Genomic DNA, 19,353 nt, shown 5'->3' with positions numbered 1-19,353 from the left:
TGAAATATAGGGCATGTTTACATTTAGCACAGAAAGGCAGAATGGCATAAGGGGTATAGAATAGGCTTTGAAGGTGGGTAGACCTGGGTAGGAATCCAGTTCTCCCCCGTCCAGCTATGTGACACTTGGCAAGTGACTCACCCTCTTGGAGTCTTGTTTTTCTTATTTATAAAATGAGGATCATGGAAAGGCCTGCAGGGTAATTTGGAGGACAGGGGATTATGTATAGGGAGCATTTAGTATAGTGTCTGTCATATCATGGGTTCATCAAATAATAGCAGGTAGTATTTGGCCCACCATTCCTGCCCATCTAGGTAATTTTGGATCTTTAATTTGTCTCCAGACTAAAGTCATCTCCAAGTCTATAGGTAGATACTCATCCCCAAAATTGATGTAGAGCATGACTGGGACAAGGACTGAATCTTCCATCAGTTATAAATATTGTAATTGTTCTTAAGTCTGATATTAACTAAAATAGTACAATATAGACTAATAACTATTGCTTACAGAGTTGACATCAAGTGCTTATGAACAGTCTTTCGAGTCTTTTAACCAGTTATAAAAGAAGTGCCTTACTGTCACATCGTCCATATTGCTCCATCTTACCTATAAGGGCATTACAAATCACTGTGTTAAATACCTTGCTAATGATAAGTGCACTTAGAACATCTACCATGTTTCCTTTTTCTACCAGCTGAGTAGCATTTTCATTAAAGAAAAGCAGGTTAATCTTCCTGGTAGTCCCTTTGCAATCTCATGGCAGCTCCCAGTGATCAACTTTTTTTATTTTAACATACTTAAACCTGTTTCTTAGAAAATCTGTTGCTGAAGAGACTGCTAGGTGTGAAACCAGTACCCATTCTCTATCTTTTACTAACAAATCCCTGGTCTTGTTGGGGGAAGGGAACAATGTGTCCAGCTAAAAAAAAAACTATATTCTCCACTTGTTTCAGAAACTAGGGGACCATCTGGCACATTCTGAGCAATGAGCTATGGTGGAAGTTACTGGGGAGCGCTAGTGGGAAGCTTCTAAAAGGGTGGGCAGATAGGGAGAGGCTGAGTCAGCTTGCTCTGTCCTTCCTCTTTTTTCTACGCAAAGAGACTTAGGCTGGTGGTGGAGAAGTTGTCTTCGGACTATGGGGTGACAATGAGGGAAAGGCCAAGAGAACCTTAGGGAAGTCTGGTCTGACATCCTTGAGCAGCTAAATCAATGCCTGCCTTAGGACTCTTCACAGAATGAGAAAATGTCTGTAAATTGGTTAAGCTACTCTTTTGGTGTTTTCAATTACTAACGCAGGCATGTGATTCTTAAGTGATACATCTGTCCTAAAATTCCAACCAGGGTTAAGACCACTGCTCTGTAGTTTGAACACTCCATCTTCTTCAGTGATACAGAATCAAAATGAGCTTGACAATTTTCTGATTTCCAGCACCACTGAACCCCCCACAAGTCCACTATCTACATGCCACTGATCTTGTTGGCAACTCATCTTCATGCACAGGTAGGAATTTGTCTAGTCCAGGAGATTTGGCCACATTTGGAGCAGCTCAGTTTTCCAAATAATTTTTTTTGGATCAGGTTCCTTCTCTAATCCAATGAGCATCTTCACTGACAGAGACAGAAGCCAAGTGGGAAAGCAACACTGTTTTCCCTGTGCCATTATTACCCTTATAGCCCCTCCCTCAACCACAAGTGCTGGGCCCTGAATTTATTATCCTCCTAGATGGAAGAAGAAGTCTATTTTGTAAACTTCACATTTCTCGCATGGCTCTGCTCAGTTTGGTCTCCAACCTCACTTACACAGTTCCCAATCTAAGTTTGCAGATTGAACGAATATATCTAAGATATGAACAAATTAATGAATTCAATAAACCATGGAAATACAACAGGGAATGCTCAGTTGCTCAGAGAGTCCAGGCATGGCTTGTGGTTTTGTTTCTGCTACATGTACAGTGTAGGCTGACTGCACTCCTTGACTACTCTTGTGTAGCGATATTTGCTATTCAAAATGCTGGGAAGCCTTAGCAGAACATACTTGGAAAGCAATTGACAAAACAAGGAAGTGCCTGAATTTCTTGTGCCAGCCATCTCTCTGCCAGGCTCAATCCAAGTCCCTTTTCTGCTTTTGCCTTATAACTACTTTTCTAGGAGCAGAGGGTGATTCCATCGAACCCAACCAGAAACACACTAAATGATCTATTAGGCATTCTCTATTTTAGAGGTCTTCATAATCTCTACTTTCAGAAAATACTTGTATGAAGAAGAGCTCTTTTTGTTGTGTAGTGGAGCAGGGATTGACAAACTTTTTCATAGAATAAATATTTTAGGCTTTATAGGTCATAATGGTCTCTGGAGCCACTACTCAACTCTGCCATTGTAGTGTGAAGGCAACCATCAACAGTACATAAAGAAATGAGCGTTCCAATAAAATTTTAATTATGAGCACTGAAATCTGAATTCCATATAATTTTCAAAACTCATGAAATATCATGCTTCTTTTGATTTTTTTCAACCACTTAAAAATACAAAACTATTCTTAGCTTCAGAGGCAGAATGTTGCATTTGACCCACAAGTCATAGTTTGCTGATTCCTGAAACAAAGACACCCTTAGGCCGGTTCAAGAAAAGAGTCCTTCCTATAAAGCTATAGCAAGAATTTGTAGTTACTGGAAAAGGAAAATAGAAAGCCATCAGGACCACAATCTGTGCTCCCCCGATGTGGTCTACCTTGTGGCTTCTCCACATCATTTTAGAACTTTGATTCCTTCTCTAGGTCTAGCTAGCTACCCCTCTGCATTCAGAGCCTCCACATGTAAATCAATAGACAATCCAATATGATGGGACAAAAGCAATGAAAATGCTCTGCATAAGATGTTGTGGGGACTACAGGAAGCTAGTAGCTCCAGAGTAAGGGCCAAGTTGGAGAAGGGCATTGATGGTCACAGGTTTAAGGGGTGTGCAGAAGGTTTCGGATGGTCTGTGCTGAGAATGAGATAGGAATCAGAAGAAAGAAAACACATCGTGGGTGTCACTGAAGGCCCGAGTGATGCTGAGGGCTTTCACATTTCATAGGTGTGCTAGTCTGATTGCCTTTGGCAACAAGTAAAAGAAAATCTTATCAAAGTTGTTTAAGTGCTAAGTTCACTAGAATGCAGGTGTCCTAAGTGCAGAATATCTGTCCATCTTGCTCATTGATTTGGCCTCAGTTTCTGGGACAGTAGCTGGTGCATAGTAGGCATCCAACAAATATGTACTGAATGAATAAAGAGCAGTAAGTGAGCTCCAGGCTTGGATAACTCAGCGGCTCATTGGCACCATTCAGGGATTCAGGTTCAGTCTCTTTTGGTGAGTGGGCTTTGTCTTCACACTAGTTTTCCATGGTTGAACGTTAGCTGCTACAGTCTTGGTTATAACCAGACCCAGAAATGTCCAACAGAAGGAAAAGGAGCTATCTACTCCTTGAGTCTCTTTCTAAGCATGAGATTACCTTTTTCAGAAGCCTTAGCAAACTTCCCCTCAGTTCTATTGGCCAGAAGCACATAACATGCCAATTTCTAAATTAATCCCTAGCAGGGGTAATAGGACCCCCATGGTCAACTTAGGTCAGTGGTTCCCCACTGAGAGTGATTTCCCCCCACCCCCAACCCACTAGGGAACATTGGCAATATCTTAAGACATATTTGATTGTCATGACTGGGGAGGAGAGCGCTAATGGCATCTAGTAGGTAGAAGCCAGGGGCTGTTAAATCATCCTACAATGTATAGACTCTACAACAAGAAAGACTAGCCAATTCAAAATACCAGTAGTGCTAACCCTTAGACCAATCTGATCTCTCCCCCTGGATAGGGGCAGGGACTACTTTCTTCTGAGCACATGGCCAGGGGGGGCCATGAATATCTATATGAAATCAAACTTCTAAAAGGTGGAAAGAAATCAAAAGGAGGTAAGGTAGGGAATGGGGAAGAAATGAATGCTAGGTAGGCAATCAACTAAGCCCACACCAGGGGGACCGACTGGGTTTTCCAATTTAGCAGAGGACCCAAGGAGCCTTTGGAAAGATTTGTTTCAGAAATGCAGAACAAAGAGTTTCTGCCTTTTTAGGCAAAATAAAACCTGCTGGACTTTCATCACTCCAAAAAACACTTGTGGAAAGATTAGGAGGAATTGATGCTCACTGATGGCATACAATGAGTGCCAGTACCAGGAGTACCTAAGATGTACAGAAGTCATGCCAGGCACTTACGTACCATTCCCTCACAACCACACAGCAAGGCGTGTGTCACTGTCTGCGTTTCACAGATGAGGAAGCTCAGGCCCAAGGTAGTGCCCCTGGGCATCTGAGAGCCAGGATTCTCCACCACTTTCTGCTCATGAACTGCCTTCTCTGAGTTTAGGGTAGGAGGAGATGCAACATTTAGGATAGGGCAGGAGAAGCAACATTGCTAGGAGGAGCATGGAGAGGCTACCGTGTGCTGCCTCATGGTCTCTGGATGCCTTAGAGGCTAGAGCATCTTCCAAGGGCAAACAGGCTGGGGCAGGACTGCCCTGGAGAGAGGGCCTCTGGACAGAGATCTGCCTTTTTTATGGTTTACAAGGTCAGAGAATCTCTCAATGTAAAACTCTGAATGGAATGATTTCTTTAGAGACTTTTCCTCCTTCCCCTCCTCAGCACATACTCAGCTTTTATATCATCCTGCTTTCTGACTCTGATGGAAAGAAAATCAGGAGTAATAGAAAATGGAGTAAAAACTTTTCTGAAGTATTCCTGGAAGACAGTACTGGGTCATTGGAGAACGTTCACCTATTTGTGGTTGAAAAATCTTCCCTGAGAAGCCCCCTCCTGCTGCCTTGAATTAGGATTCAGCCTGGGTCTCCTGGCATGCATGCTGGGGAGAGAAGGGGGCCCGTGTCAGCTGTCCAAACAGAGAGGAATCCATGCCTTTGTCTCGTAGGAGACCACTGAGCTCCATGGTGATTCTCAGCTCTCACCCAGGGGCTCTCTCCCTCCCTCCATCTTCCCTCCAGCTCTTCTGTTTGTTTTGAGAGAAGAGGGGCCTGTGGTAGGGAGGCTGCAGGTCTGGGGCTGTGTCTTAAAAAGAAAAAGAACAGGAAGGAGACAACTGTTACACATTCTGGGTCCTGTCAAGGTGTTTTGTTCCACACTCATATGTTGTAAGAGTTCTGGGCACGTTATTAAAACACAAATTAGACTCAGTGGAAAACCAGGAGCTTTAAAACAAGACTTTTGACCTGAGTTATCTCACCTATAACAAATGTCATTTCACAGGGTCAGTGTGAGAAATCAAATGAAACACAGGCTCTTGTTCAAAATGCACAGTTACTAATTCATTGGCTAATTTATTTGTATTGAGCTATCCTGATTGGAGCTCAATTTCACATGTCTCACTGAGATGTTTTCCTGATGTGTTTCTATATGGTGATTTCTTTGATGTAAAACAAACCACCACATAATGTGGCAGTTTACAACAACCACTGTTTTAATTATTCATGATTCCATGGTCAGCCAGTTAGTAACAGTGACACGTGCAGCTAAAGTCATCCAGTAGCAACATTCTGTGACTGGAGGGTCTAAAATGGCTTCACTCACATACTGATGCTGGCTGTAGCTGGGTCATGTATTTCCAGAAGGTTAGCCTGGGCTCTTCACTTGGTAGAAGGGTTCCAACAGCAGCCAGGGAAAGGGCAAGCACCAACGCACGGGCTCAAGCTTCAGCTTGCCTCATGCTTCCTGACCTTCCATTGGCTAAGCAAGTCATGGAGGCCAGGAGGGACAGCTGTAAAGTAAGGGGGGACTAAGGGAAGCGTGATTCCCTGGGGCCCTTCCTGTCATCATCTACCAGTCCCCTTCCTCCTGGAAACCTAACCTTTGCTTCTCATTGGGTCATCCAGAAGCCGACTGGTTGTTCAACAGATAGAAATATCAGTTAGTACATGTTTTACTGAAAACAAACCCAACCCCTTCTTGCTGGGTGGTAGAAATTTACATTTAATTTTTAGCTGCTTCCCCTCCCTGACTTCCTGGACGTCTCATCCAAGTTCCACGATCGGCTCTGGGTCATCATCTACCGATCTAACCATTTTTGGAGTGCTTGGGCTCTTCTCTTCAGAGTCCATGCAGTCCAGCTGAGGTCAGGCCACTCTCAGCACTTTGCTGTCCCCGTATAGTGTACTCAGTTGTTTTACTCCTGTTATGCCAAATCTAGCTATGGGAACATTGGCTGTTGAAAGCCCTCTCACTAAGGGCTCCTTACACTGTACTTTTCTGACATCTTGCTACCTTTTGGGTTTCACACAGGAAACAAGACAAAGAGCTTTCATCTCTCCATTTTCCCCAACTTTTCTGGAGCAGCTGTCCTGCTCTGAGCTCAGGATAAACAAGCCCCTTAGTCTCAGATCCACAATGACTGAAGGACGCAAGCCCCTTACTTTCAGATCCACAATGCCGTTATTTACCTTTCCCTGTGGGTCCCCCTTCCCCTACCCCAGGGACTCTTTCTAGGTGGAGGTAAGCAGAGCATGGTTCTTACTCATCCTCTTGTCATTCAATCTATTATTCAAGCCCAGAGTTCTCCCTGTTGCCCCTGAGAACTGGCTTTCTGAAAATCTCATAGTAGAAAAGCTTCTCTTTCTCCCTTTCTGGGACTTATTCCACCCCTGAGACAAGGAACTCAGAAAGGTTTAGAATTTGAGCAGGGGAAGGTCCACTCTTAGAAATGGAGGGAGGGGATGTGTTCATATTTTGAAATATCGTCCCATTACATTTACCCTGTGTCCAATGTGAAAGGATTTCAATCTAAAATGAAACCAAAGGACATGTAGAGAATCTCAAGCATACTCCCTCAGAGGAACTGATCTTAAGAACCAAGGGACTGATTGATTTCCATTAAATACCTAATTGACAGAAGACTGAGACTGATCTCCTGACCAATAATCATCTGCCAAGAATCTGCCCATTCTCAAGACGATGAACTTGCTGCTTGGGCTCTGGCTGGACCTTCCCCACCTTGCACTCCTTGCCCATGAATACCACCCACCCCAATCTGCCAGTGGACTTGCCTGTAGCTTGCTTGCCACAGCATTTGTTTCCCAAATTGCAGTGCCTCTGTTATTTCCAAATAAACTCAATTTCTGGTAATTTGAGCTTGCCTCAGTTTCCTCCCTGATTTAGGCTGACACCAACCTCAAGGGTCCAGAATCAAACCTGTACTTCCTCCACCCAGTGGCGCCCCTTGGAATGCTTGCCCCTGGGGTGGACTTTGTCGGGTTGCATGTGGGCATGTACTCGGGAGAAGGCACTGGGATTTGGGGAATGGGGTTCTGCCTTGCTGGATAGCACTCAATCATTTCCCAGAAGGACTGTATCTTGGTCTGTATGCTCCTTCTTTTGGGCTATGGTGACAGTCCCATCCAGAAGGAATCTATTATTTCACTATTAGTAGTAATTTTTAAAATGTGTACCACTTTGTATTCATTTTCTATTGCTGCATAACACATTACCACAAATATTGCTGCTCAAAATGTTGTTTATCCCACAGTGTCCCTGGGTAAGTAGTCTGAGCACAGCTTGGCTGGGTCCTGTGTGCTGGGTCCTCATAAGGCTGTAGTCAAGGTGTTGGCAGGGGCTTTGGTCTTATCTGAGACTCAAGGTATTTGCCCATGTTCTGTGGTTGCCAGAGGAAATTGTTTCCCAGCAGCTGTAGAACTCACAGAGGCTTCTGCGAAGCCAGCGAGAGAATCTTTCACTTATTGAAGCAGACCCATACAGAATGATGCCTCTTATGATGAACACAAAATCAACTAATTTGGGACCTTAGTTACATCGCAAAATCCCTTTGCCTTTGCCATCTAACTTCCTAGAGTGAAACCCCTCATAGTCACAAGCCCTACCCATACTTTGGGGGATGGAATCCTACAAGACGTGCATACCAGGGAATCAGAATCTTGAGGGCCATCCCAGAATTCTGCCTACAGCACTTTTCTAGGCCAGGCACTATGTGCAGCAATTTTATAAACACTGTGTTGTGAAGATAAGCAACTAAATGACACCACTTGTCTGAGGTCCTTGTTACTAATGGCTGCCAGTCTCTTGCTTTAATTTTTGTGGTGTTCTGCCTTATACTCTGGTACAAGAATGCTTTTTTTGGCCGTTAGAGGGGCTTATTAAACTGGGAAGCTACCAAGTCCTAGAACAAAACCACAGGCCTCTGTTAAACATAAAAGGCCATGCAGAGAAATGGGTTGAGGGCTCTGGCCAATGATTGAAGAAGAGGCAAAGGAAACATTTATTGAACACATATGTGCAAGACATTAGACTAGATTTTCTTATAGGATTCAACTTATATATTTATAATAGCCCTGCACGTAGGCCTTGGCATCCCCATTTTGAAGGACAAGGAAACTGAGGTTTAGAATGCTTACAGACCTTGCCTGAGTCCACAAGGCCAGTAAATAGTGAAGATGGACCTTGATCTATGACGTCCACAGTAAACAAAACCCCCTAGCAACATCCTGCAACAGATGTATATGGACAATGAAGATTCTCAGGATGCCCAGATAATGTAAGTTAAAATATCTCCAGGTCCCTGAGCCTTCTCTTTTCTGGACTAGGGATGACAGAGACTTTGAGTTCTGTTGATCTGTGCGACTCACTGCCATTTACGTGCCTAGCCTCGCATTGGGAAACTGAAGCGGCACAGCAGCTCCAGAGTGAGTTGTGCTTCTTACAGAGGAAAGAATGAACCAGGGGACTCCCCTCATCTCTAGGAACATCAGCAGCCACACCCTGACAGTGCAGCTTTCTCTCCAAACCCATCTGCCCCTCAGCCCACAGCAATGCCAGAAGCTCCTGCTGAGTCACTCTGTCCCTCTGTATTTAAGAGGCACTAACGACATTTCCATTTATCACATCTTTCAGAAAATGTCCTGACAGCTTTACTACATGGGATTCTTTATGGGGTAGAAGAGTGAGGATGGGAGAAAACCAATAGCAGGCAATGGGGTGCAGGAGAATGCTTAGCTTAGCCTGTGTCCCTGGACCTCCTTCACTGCCCCCTGCCCTGGCCCCAGTTAGCAGCGCTCAGATTTGAAAGTGTGCTGCCCAAGACCTGGAGGGCATCAAGCAAGGAGCTGACCAGATGCAGGAAGGCTGCAGGAAAGGTCATGACCACATTTACATCTGCTCCGGACCCCTGGTCTGCCTGGAAGGGGGTGGGATTCAGGCTGGGGCAATGAAGAAAATCTTTGAAACTAAATGGTTAGCAGAGTGCTGTGGTCCCTCCCTCCAGAAGTGACACTCAGGGTAGAATAAGGACGTTAAGGAGAAGAGAAGCTGGTATCCCTGAGGCAGAAGTAATGGGATGGAAGGTCAGCAAGAGGTGACGAGGGATGTGAATCATTGTGCTAAAGTCAGGCTGTTCAACCTGGGGTGGCTAGGAGGTCTGCTCATAGGAATCCAGTTGTAATCATTTTGCATATTTAAGTGTATCAAGCATATAAGTGTATTAGCATGTTGTACACCTTCAATCACACAATATTGTGTGTCAACTGTATCTCAATAAAGTTGAAAAAATGATCTGAAAAGGTTTTAGCTCAACTTGAAAAAAAAGGAAGCTGATGATTCCCTTTTGCTGGCTGCTCACATCAGGAAGGGACACCTTTCACTTAAGTAGCACCCTTGGTGGCCAAATGAGCCCCTGGCTCTGCCCGGGCCCCCTCTGTGGACACAGTGTCCTGGGGGCTGGGGTAATGAATGCAGCCCCCAGGCAGAGCTGGCCTCTCTCAGCTAGCCCCAGGGGAGAGATATCAAACCAGCAGCCATCGAGGGAACAGTAAATAGTAACAGGCAAGCCCTTCTTAAGTGGAATGCCTATGAGATGAAAGTAATTTCCATCATGGTGTTATGATAAATTCCCAAGCTGCTCTATTGCTGTGAGTTAAATGAGTAAATGACTATTAAATGGAATTGCCCTTTTGTGGCTACCTTGTGCAAATTCCTTTGAAGAGGGCCATGCCAACGAACAGGAAATGGGACCTGCTTCCCTGTGGACTTGGATTTTCTCGTTTAAAAATTTTTAACTAACTTAGTGCAATTGCCATTTTAATTTGCATTTCTTTGCTTATTAGTGAAGTTAAATGCTCACTAATATCCAAATATTTGCTCCTTTTCAGGTGACTCTATAACCTGATTATGCAAATGGAGAAATGCCCTTCAAACCTCAAGGAGAAAAAAGGAGAAAAAGAAGGGTGAGAAAGAGGAAAAAGGAAAAATGAGAGAAAGAGATAGAGTCATTCTCACCAAAGTTAAGCAACTTGGAGTAGTATAAAACACAGACTCTGGGGTCAAGCCGCACCGCCAGCCCAAGCCCCCCACCCCCCCATGTTCAAAACAACTCCTCTACTTAACAGATGTGTAATCTCTGGCAAGTCACTTAATTTCATTGTAAAATAAAGATATTATAGCCCCTGATTCAAAGGACTATTATAAAGATTAAATAACCTAATGCATGAAAAGAACCTAGTTTAGCACCTGACTATTCAATTGCTATAATAATAATAAGCTAAAAAATATAATATTAATCATAAATACTTGATAATATGTAATATAATGTGTTTATAAGTGCTATTATTACATTTATTATTATCCAAGCACTCACCTGGCAGTTTCCATAGGTATCTATTAATATATTTATAATAATAAAGCAGCAGGATGGAATAGAGTGGATTGTCTAGAAATGGATATGCCTGGAGATGAGTCCTAGATCTGCTCTGTACTACCTGTGCTATTTAAATACTTAAGAGTCAATTTTCTCATTGGTTAAGTTAGGATAAAAATAACCAGCTAGCAGAATGTATGCAAAAATTAAATAGCACAGACAAAAGTGCTTAGCACAGTGCCTGGCAAATAGGAGTAACATAGTAGTTGTCAGAGCAGCCAGTTTTCAGTGAGTGTTACTGTGCCAGGCCAGGTGCGGCACACTTGACATGTATCTCATTTTAATCCTTACAAAACCTTGTGAGGTAGGTGTTATACCCATTTTGTAGATGAAGCCACTGAAGCTCAGACTGGACTATATGACTGTATGTTCCATACTTTGTAAATGACAGAGTCAGAATTTGAGCCCCAAGCTCTTTGATTATTGGCACAAAGTAGCTTTCAGTAACTTTCTTCTTCATCTGCCCTTTTAAAAACTCTTACAACGCTTTAATTCATTTTTATTTTTCCCTCTTGTCATGTAGACTTACTATTGGCTATGTCTATGTCTTCTTCAGACTGTGAAATTCTAGAGCGTACTCTTGTCCTTGTTCTGATAGCACTCTCCCATATTCCCCAATGCACTCCCCTCGTGCCCACCCCCAAGCACTGGCATGCCCTTCCTAAGCCCACACCCTCACCTCTGTACCAGTCCTCCTCTGCACAGCCCAGGCCCCACAGTCCCCTCCAGCATGCTCTGCTCCCACCATGTACCCATAACCAATTCCTGGCAGCACTTGGTCCCACATCAGACCCCTGTTCTGGGGCTCAGCATCAACCTCCCATTGCTGCTTCCTGGACTCTGAGGTGCCCCAGGCTCTGCTAACAGAGCATCTGCCTCTATTCCTATCTTCTGCTCACCTCTCTGGTACTTCCTCTGCAACTCTAGCCTGCTTCCAGGGTGGAGGGGAAGAGATGGTCTTAAAGCTGTGATGCTCTTTCACCCCTCTGGTCCTTAGGCACCTCCATCCTGTGCTTATGGCCAGAGCTGCCACACTAACCCCATGGATGTGTCTGTTAAGTTGACTTTTCCAAGGTTTTCACCTCAAACCCAGTGAAGTGAACACCCTGTAAATCCCGCAGAGGAGGCTTGATGCAGAAGTAGGGAAGCCAGCTAGGAGGGATGCCTTCATTTTGATTCTGATTTCTATCGATTGACACTTTGTATTTCAGACCTGATAGTTAAATAGCCTTTATACTTAAAATGGAATCCATTTAATAAGAAGCACTTACTGGGCTCCAGCTTTGTGCCCAGACTGTGCAGGGCACTGGAATGACAGTGATGCAAAAAGACCCAGTCCTTATTCTTAGGGAACTCTCACCCACCTGGTCCCTGTTCACACTGGTTCAAGCTCATGGCAGTACTAATATTCCTTTCATACATAATCATATTTTATGTATAGGTTTTTATTTTTTTAAATCCACTAGAGAACCATGCCATCTGCATGGATTACCTTTTACAGCACTTAGCTCAGTACATGAAGGCAATTAATGTAAACTCTTTGATGATATTGAACTTCCTGGAAGCTTCAGGCATTTTCTTTCAGTCATCCTAGTTAGTGTCTTACTGTACTAACAGGCTGATTGATTTTCTTATGTGAGTCTTAATCACCCATCAGAAGTTCAACTTGAAATTCAGTTCCAGCTCCACCAATCATATGACCTTGGGCTTAACCTTTCCAAATCTCAGTTTTCTCTTCTGTTAAAATAGGAAGAGTAAAACTGACCACACAGGCTTGATGTGATAATTAAGTCAAATAGAATTCCAGCCAAAAGGACATATATGCCCTTAATATTCTATTCAGTTAGAATTCTTTTTAATTTTTTTTTCCAACACACACTATGGTCCAGATGCTGTGATAGGCTTTGGGAACACTAAGAGAATAACAAGTGGTCTCTGTTCCCCACAAAATTCATAGGCTGGTGGACAGAGACAGATATAGGCATGTAGTTATGATGCATTCAGATCTCTATGAGAGGTTCTTTAGGGACAGTACGGAGAGGAGTAAATATTTATTAAAAAATATCAACTACATGACTGTGAGAGACGCTCCAGAGAGTCGCTGTGGTGTGTATTTGTATGTCTGTCCATAAACTCATACTCATTTTGGACTCTGCCTTCTCCATGGCCAGGTTCCCTAGATGTCTGACTTGCCTCTAACAAGCCCCAGGAAGCCAATCTTAATTTTTTTTCCTTCCAGAGCAACCTCATCCTCAAGAACAGCAGGGAATGCTGATGACCACTTAACATTCTGAAACCTTCAGCTAAATCTGGGGCCGGATACATAGGCAAAGAAGGGCTCCCTGTTGACCAGTCCCCTGAATGCTTTCCCCAGCCCTGCTGTCTCCTGCTGCCCAGTAACCCGTTGCTGTGGGAGACGAGTGTACTTGGTGTGACAAGCCACACCACACCCTGAGCCTCCCTGTTCCCATGTCAGGCTGACCCTGGTGCAATAGCAACTCCTTCAAGTTACTGAGGACAGAATACATTTATGTTTAAATGCATCACACATTTCTGTGAGAGCTTCCCTTGCATAATCATATTGCCTTTTCCCCTCCTGTCAGGAGCTGCAGAGGAATGGATCTTGCCTTGCTGAAGTTTCTGCGGAGGCCTGGGTTGATTCCTCTGGTGCTACCCTCATCTCCTGGGAGTCAGTTTCCAAGCCCCCCCAGAACAAGCCTATATATGGGCCCCTTTCTTGATGAGACAAGAGACACTTAAAGAATATAAATCACTACCCTGCAATGCTGGAGATGGAAGGAGAAGAGATAAGGCTTTAAGATTTCAGTTGTTAATATCAATGGCTAGAATTCCTGTAACAGGAGGCAAATAGGCTTAGCTTCTCTGCAGTTTACCCTGATTTTTTCACCTTTCTAGCAGAGACAAACTGCAACATTTGGCAGCCCTTATGTATCTTGCTCTTGTAATGTTTTGCTTATAGAGCTTATTATAGATAATAACAAGAGCTAAATTATTGAGTACTAACTGCATGTCAAGCACCTGATATATGTTGATTACATTTAATGCTTATAGCAACTTTGTGAAGTAGGTACAGTAGGTACTTGGATTAGTACCCCCACCCCCCAATTACAGATTAGGCATTTGAGGCTTAAAAAGTGTGATTCTTTTGCCCTAGGTCATGTTGTGAGCTGGGGAGGCAGCATTTAAACCAAGGATGTCTAATTTCAGAAGACACAATCTTAACTTCTTCATGATATTGTAGTTGGAGAGCAACCTGAGAGAGAGATAAAGTGACAAAAACTACCCAGCTCTGCCACTTACCACTTTTGTGACCTTGAGCAGGTAATCCACATTTCTATAAAATGAAGATAACACCAGTACCTATGTCATACAGTGGCAGTATAGTCATGGATTTAATATACATAGAGCATTTAGTACATGCTTGACACAGAGTAAAGATCCAATACACATTAGTTATTTTTATAAACAGTTAAGTCTCTCTAAGTAGGGGCCTCATCTTAGTCCTTGTTTAATCTTTACCCCCAGGATATAGTACAATGCAAAGAACATAATACAAACTGATTCACATTACTGGAATAAATTAGGAGATTAAATATCCTGGAAGACAGTTACAATTAAATCTTATTCTTTAGTAAGTGCTTTATTATTTATAAAATGCTGCCATTCAGTTTAATTTGGTGTAAAGTTTGTGTTTGAATTAAAACATCAAGAGAATTTGACACAGCAATTTGATTCCTGGGTATGAACTCAAGAGAAATGAAAACATGTCCACACAAAAATTTGTACATGATCATTCATATCAGCATTATGCATAGCCAAAAGGTGGAAATAACTCAACTATCCATATCAATAGATGAATGAATAAACAAAATGTGGTATGGCCATAAAATGGAATGTTAGTCAGCCAGAAAAAAGGAATCAAGTACTGATACTTGCAACTGGATGAACCTTGTGAGTGCCAAGTGAAAGAACCAGTCCGAAAAGACTGTATACTATAAAATCCCATTTATATGAATTGTTTAAAAAAGGCAAATCTATGGAGACAGGAAGTAGATTAATCATTATCTAGGGCCAGGAGGACGATGGTGTTGGGAAGATTGGTAACTATGGGTACAGAGTTTCTTTGGGGGAGAATAAAAATATTCTAAAATTGATTGAGGTGATGGTTGCATAACTCTGTGAATACACTAAAAACCATTAATTTGAATGGGTGAATTATATCATGCAGGAATTCTATCTTAAGAAATAAAGCTGTTTCCAAAAACAAAAAACAAAAAATCAATAAAGTGGTAAGCCTCCAAATCAGAAACTCAGAAACACAGGTGAGTTCAGCGGTCCTGCCAGACTTCCCGTTCTGCCCATGCCCCCCATTCAGATGGCCTCAGCCTTCTGCGCACCACACACCCTCGCCAAGGCTGAACAAGGGGGAAGAAAACACCAACTGCCTGTCACTGACCGAGGTGAGATGTGAAGAACTCATGAACAATTATTTGTCTATTCCAGTCCAGCTCCCCTTCAAATGCTTCTTTTAAATTTGTCTCCTGTCCGGCTCCAATGAGCAGGACAAAAGGCTGTGGGCTGATCAATCCACTGCGGGAAGGTGAGGTATTAAAGGAAAAGTCAGCAACAGCCTGGACTTTCTCAAAACTAAATGCAAGCTCCAAGACTGGAAATCACAACTGGAAATTGTAAATATCAAGTCTACTAATCATTTGCAAGTCATTTTCCTCCTCATGATCTTGTCTCAGAAATGAATAAAAGCCCAGTGTTTTGGTATACTCATTGATCCTTTGTTTTAATGATGCTTTTCAAAACTTAAGCAAATTGCTGATGGAAAGGAGAGAAGTCAGGATTCTAATTAAGCTTCTCCAGTTAGAAAAGTGGTAGCAGATTGCCAACAGGATTCTAAAACCTACAGGTATTTAAAAGTGCAAATAGAGGAGAAAGGCCTCCTGGAATTCATAAGAGTAGCTATGAAGGTGTGTAATTATGACTGAGACTGAAATGTAATTTTATTGCTTGGAAACCTTGTTCCGAGCTCTACTTTTTACCAATGATGCTGTATATAGACATGCTCACAAGGGATATTCCTTAGGTGGAAGGCAAAAAAGAAAAATTACACTTTCACTTTTCTGATAACTGTTAATACTGTTAACTCAAACTCAGATATTTACTTAGGTAGTGATATTAAGAAGATTTACAGAGGATATGTTGGTTTCATTAAATGATGAATGCTGACCTTCACTGGGTGCTCTAAACTCCTCATGTTTTATTTCATGCAGTCTCCACAGCTACCTTATGAGGTAGGTGCTATGTAGTATCATTACTACTGTTACTAATATTATTCTATTTTGCAAATGAAGAAAGTAAGGCACTGAGAAGTTAAGAAGCTTGCCCCAAGTTGCCCCTTAGTATAAATGATAAAGCTGAGATTTAAATCGTCTGACTCTAGATTAGTGTTCTTCCTCATTATCACATTCTGTCACTTCAGTAAATTGACAGTTCTTAATTTTACTCTCTATGAGTCTGTTTGAAGAGTTGAACATGATAGAACATTGGAAAGAAATGTTATTGCACACAATGATATCATTTCATTTAATAGCTATTGCCATTTCGGCACATAAGTTTTGGATAGCTTCTGTATGCAAGGCGGTGTCCCTAGCTAGCCGTGGACTGATATGTGCCTCAGGGACTCTGCATATGCCATTTCCTTGCCTTTCAAGTCCTGCCCTCCTGTACCTCACATCTCCTAGCTAACACCTACTCGGCCTTCAGATCTAACTTAAAATATTTCCCAGACAAGCTTTTCTTGACCTCTCTTTCACTCACTCCTCTGTTATATATTCACTTACCCTCCTATTTCTAGCACTTCCCAAGCATGTAACTCAATGTGGAATTATTTGTTGAATGACTATCTCCCCTGCTAGAAAGCAAGTTCCCTGAGGGCACAGCTGGTGCCTATCTTGTTCACTGCGGTCTCTTCTGTGCTTAGCACAGAGCCTGTTACGGTTCACTGGTATTTGAACAGCAAATGAATAAATGAATGAATACGACTTCAGTTGTGCCCTTGTGTTGCTTACATTTTAGTAGTGTTACATACAAGCAGCTATCTACAAAGGGAAATAGGGACTGAGAAGGAGAAGGAGCTTATCAGAGAAGGGGCTTACCAAGGCCATCACATTATAGCTGGCCCTCGGAGGATGGGCTGACATTTCAGAAGGAGAAAAGGCAAGGCATGAAGCCAGGCAAGCATAGGCCACTAGGTAAGTTGCTGTGGTTTATTATACTTATTTTTCTAATAAAGTAAAAAAAGGGTAAAACAGCAAATGTTGTTTTCCTTTCACCTGAAAGCATTTAGGTATTTTTAGAGCTTAAAGACAAATGGAATTGCTTAGCTTGAGATAGCTGTCTTCACATATTGATGAAAAATTTAAAAGCCAAAATACAAAGTATAGCTTGTGCTTTTGACCCACACTCCACGCCTCGCTGAGGAAGAAAGGAAGAGAGCCATGAGTTTCTGAGGACAGGCAGAGAAGATGTCTCCGTGGTCCCTCTGCCTTACCCTGTTTTCCATTTCCCAGGGAGGGGGTGAGGCTGCAGTTTCTCAGTCTAGTCATCAAGCATCTCTTAAAAACCAGTCTGTCACTTTCTCAGCTCAAAATCAATAGATGAAATCAAACAAAGATCAATAGATTTGACTCCATAAAAATTAAAAAATTACTCTGCCAAAACCCCACATAATCTAAAAGAAAGGCAAACAATAAACCAAGAAAAACATCCCCCACTACCATGATGGCAAAATCCGGTGCAGTTCAGAACACACCAGCGGTGCCCTCCTGGGCAGCCGGCGCTGGGCGCGCGGGGCCGTCCAGAGCTCAGGAAGGCAGCTGCGGACCTCACGCAGTTCCGCTGAGAGAGCAGGACGGAGGACCTGCCCGTGCCAGTGCAATGCTGTAAGAGCACAAGGAGCCCTTGAGAAAAGGGGAGGCCGGGCCCCAAATGCAGCGGAGGCTCAGGCAAGGCTTCCTGAGGAGAAGTCTCAGACTAATTTAACAGCTTCGAAGATTCACAGCCTTACCTTGTAGGCACCTAAATTATGTTTGCTTGCTCTCAGCGTTTACCATAGGCGCAGGACAGTGTCCTGGTCTCAGTGTTGTTTAATGAAGAGACAGGAAGTGATTGATGTTGGTTTCAGTGCAGAAACCTTGATAACACTGTCTTGCTTTAACACCCTACTCCCAACCCAACACATACCCTTGATAATGTTCTTGGGTGAATAAATCAGGTTTAAAATATGCAGTTGGGAAATGGGATTATTGTGACACTGGGGTTAGTTGGGTGGAACAAAGGAATTCTAGATTTAGACCTACAGCTATGGGTAGGGGGTGAGGGTTCCCACGCTGTGGGGGATGGGTGTGGTTTTACAGGCAGGAAGTTGAGGAAGAAGACGGGTATTCTGGAAGGACAGAGAGGAGGGCTGACCGCAAGATGAGAGGGGCAAATGGGTGCCTTGGGGAGACACAGGGGGATCCTCTGGGCAGAGTGTAACTTATTGTGTCACCCTCCTCCCATGGATGGCATCATTAGAGAGGAGGAAAGGGACCCAGAGCACCAAGAGAGATGGGGCGGGGCAGGAGGTGTGCCCCAGGTCCGAACAGCTGCCAGAGGGATGCCAAGAACAAACTCCTCCTTTCCCCAAAGGGGTTAGAGGAAGGCTGCCCTTCAAGAACCAGGCTGACACTTGGGTTGCCTTCATTATCTCTGGAAAAAAAATTAACAATTTGCAAACGAAAAAGATAACTTTAAAAAAAAGTTATTCTAATTCTCCCTCTATGTTATGCAGGGAGGCAGAAAGAACTAGATTAAAATGAACAAGAATGGCCTGCCAGATCCTTAACTGATAAGGGAAGAAGAACTCATTTAATTGGTGTCTGTCTTGAATAATATGCATAGAAAGTGACTAATCTAAAGTAGCACACCAGAGTAAGAAAAATAACCAAGGAAATAAGGAAGTAGTCAAGGAAAGTTCCTGAAATTAAATCATGGTTTGAAAGGATAAAGCCATGTTAACAACTCGTTACCATATTTTAATTTCATGGTGATTAAAATTATAATGGAGCATGTACTACCACTTAATTGATCTGTCAACATCAAGTATTTCCAAGTTTCTCTTTGTTCTCTGCAGTCATAAACTATCTAGTCTTTCCTGCACAATTTCAGAGGTATTTTCAAACCATAAATATTGCTCTTCATTAAAATTCTCAGGAAATTAGAGCTTCGATAGCTACTTATTTATATCTGCTTTGGCAAGAGGCCAGGAAGTTCATTTTCTTATCATTTGAATTCTATAAAAGTAAAGTGCTAAAGGAATATTATCTATTAATCTCCATGCTTCCTTTTATGACAGTTTTACAGTTTAATAACAATGTTCAGTTATCTGAGGGTGACTAGCTAAGCTTTAAAATTGGGTATTTCTCTTTGATAGAAAGCCCTCCCTTGTTGAGGATGCAGACCCATCTCACTGCCAAATTTTGCCCCTTGTCAGTACCTGGTCAGCCTGGCCAGGGCAGAGTTAACCCCTGGTGATGCCTATCTCC

This window comes from Manis pentadactyla, chromosome 9, assembly GCF_030020395.1.
Source record: "Manis pentadactyla isolate mManPen7 chromosome 9, mManPen7.hap1, whole genome shotgun sequence".
Classification (NCBI taxonomy): domain Eukaryota; kingdom Metazoa; phylum Chordata; class Mammalia; order Pholidota; family Manidae; genus Manis; species Manis pentadactyla.
This window is presented reverse-complemented; position numbering follows the sequence as displayed.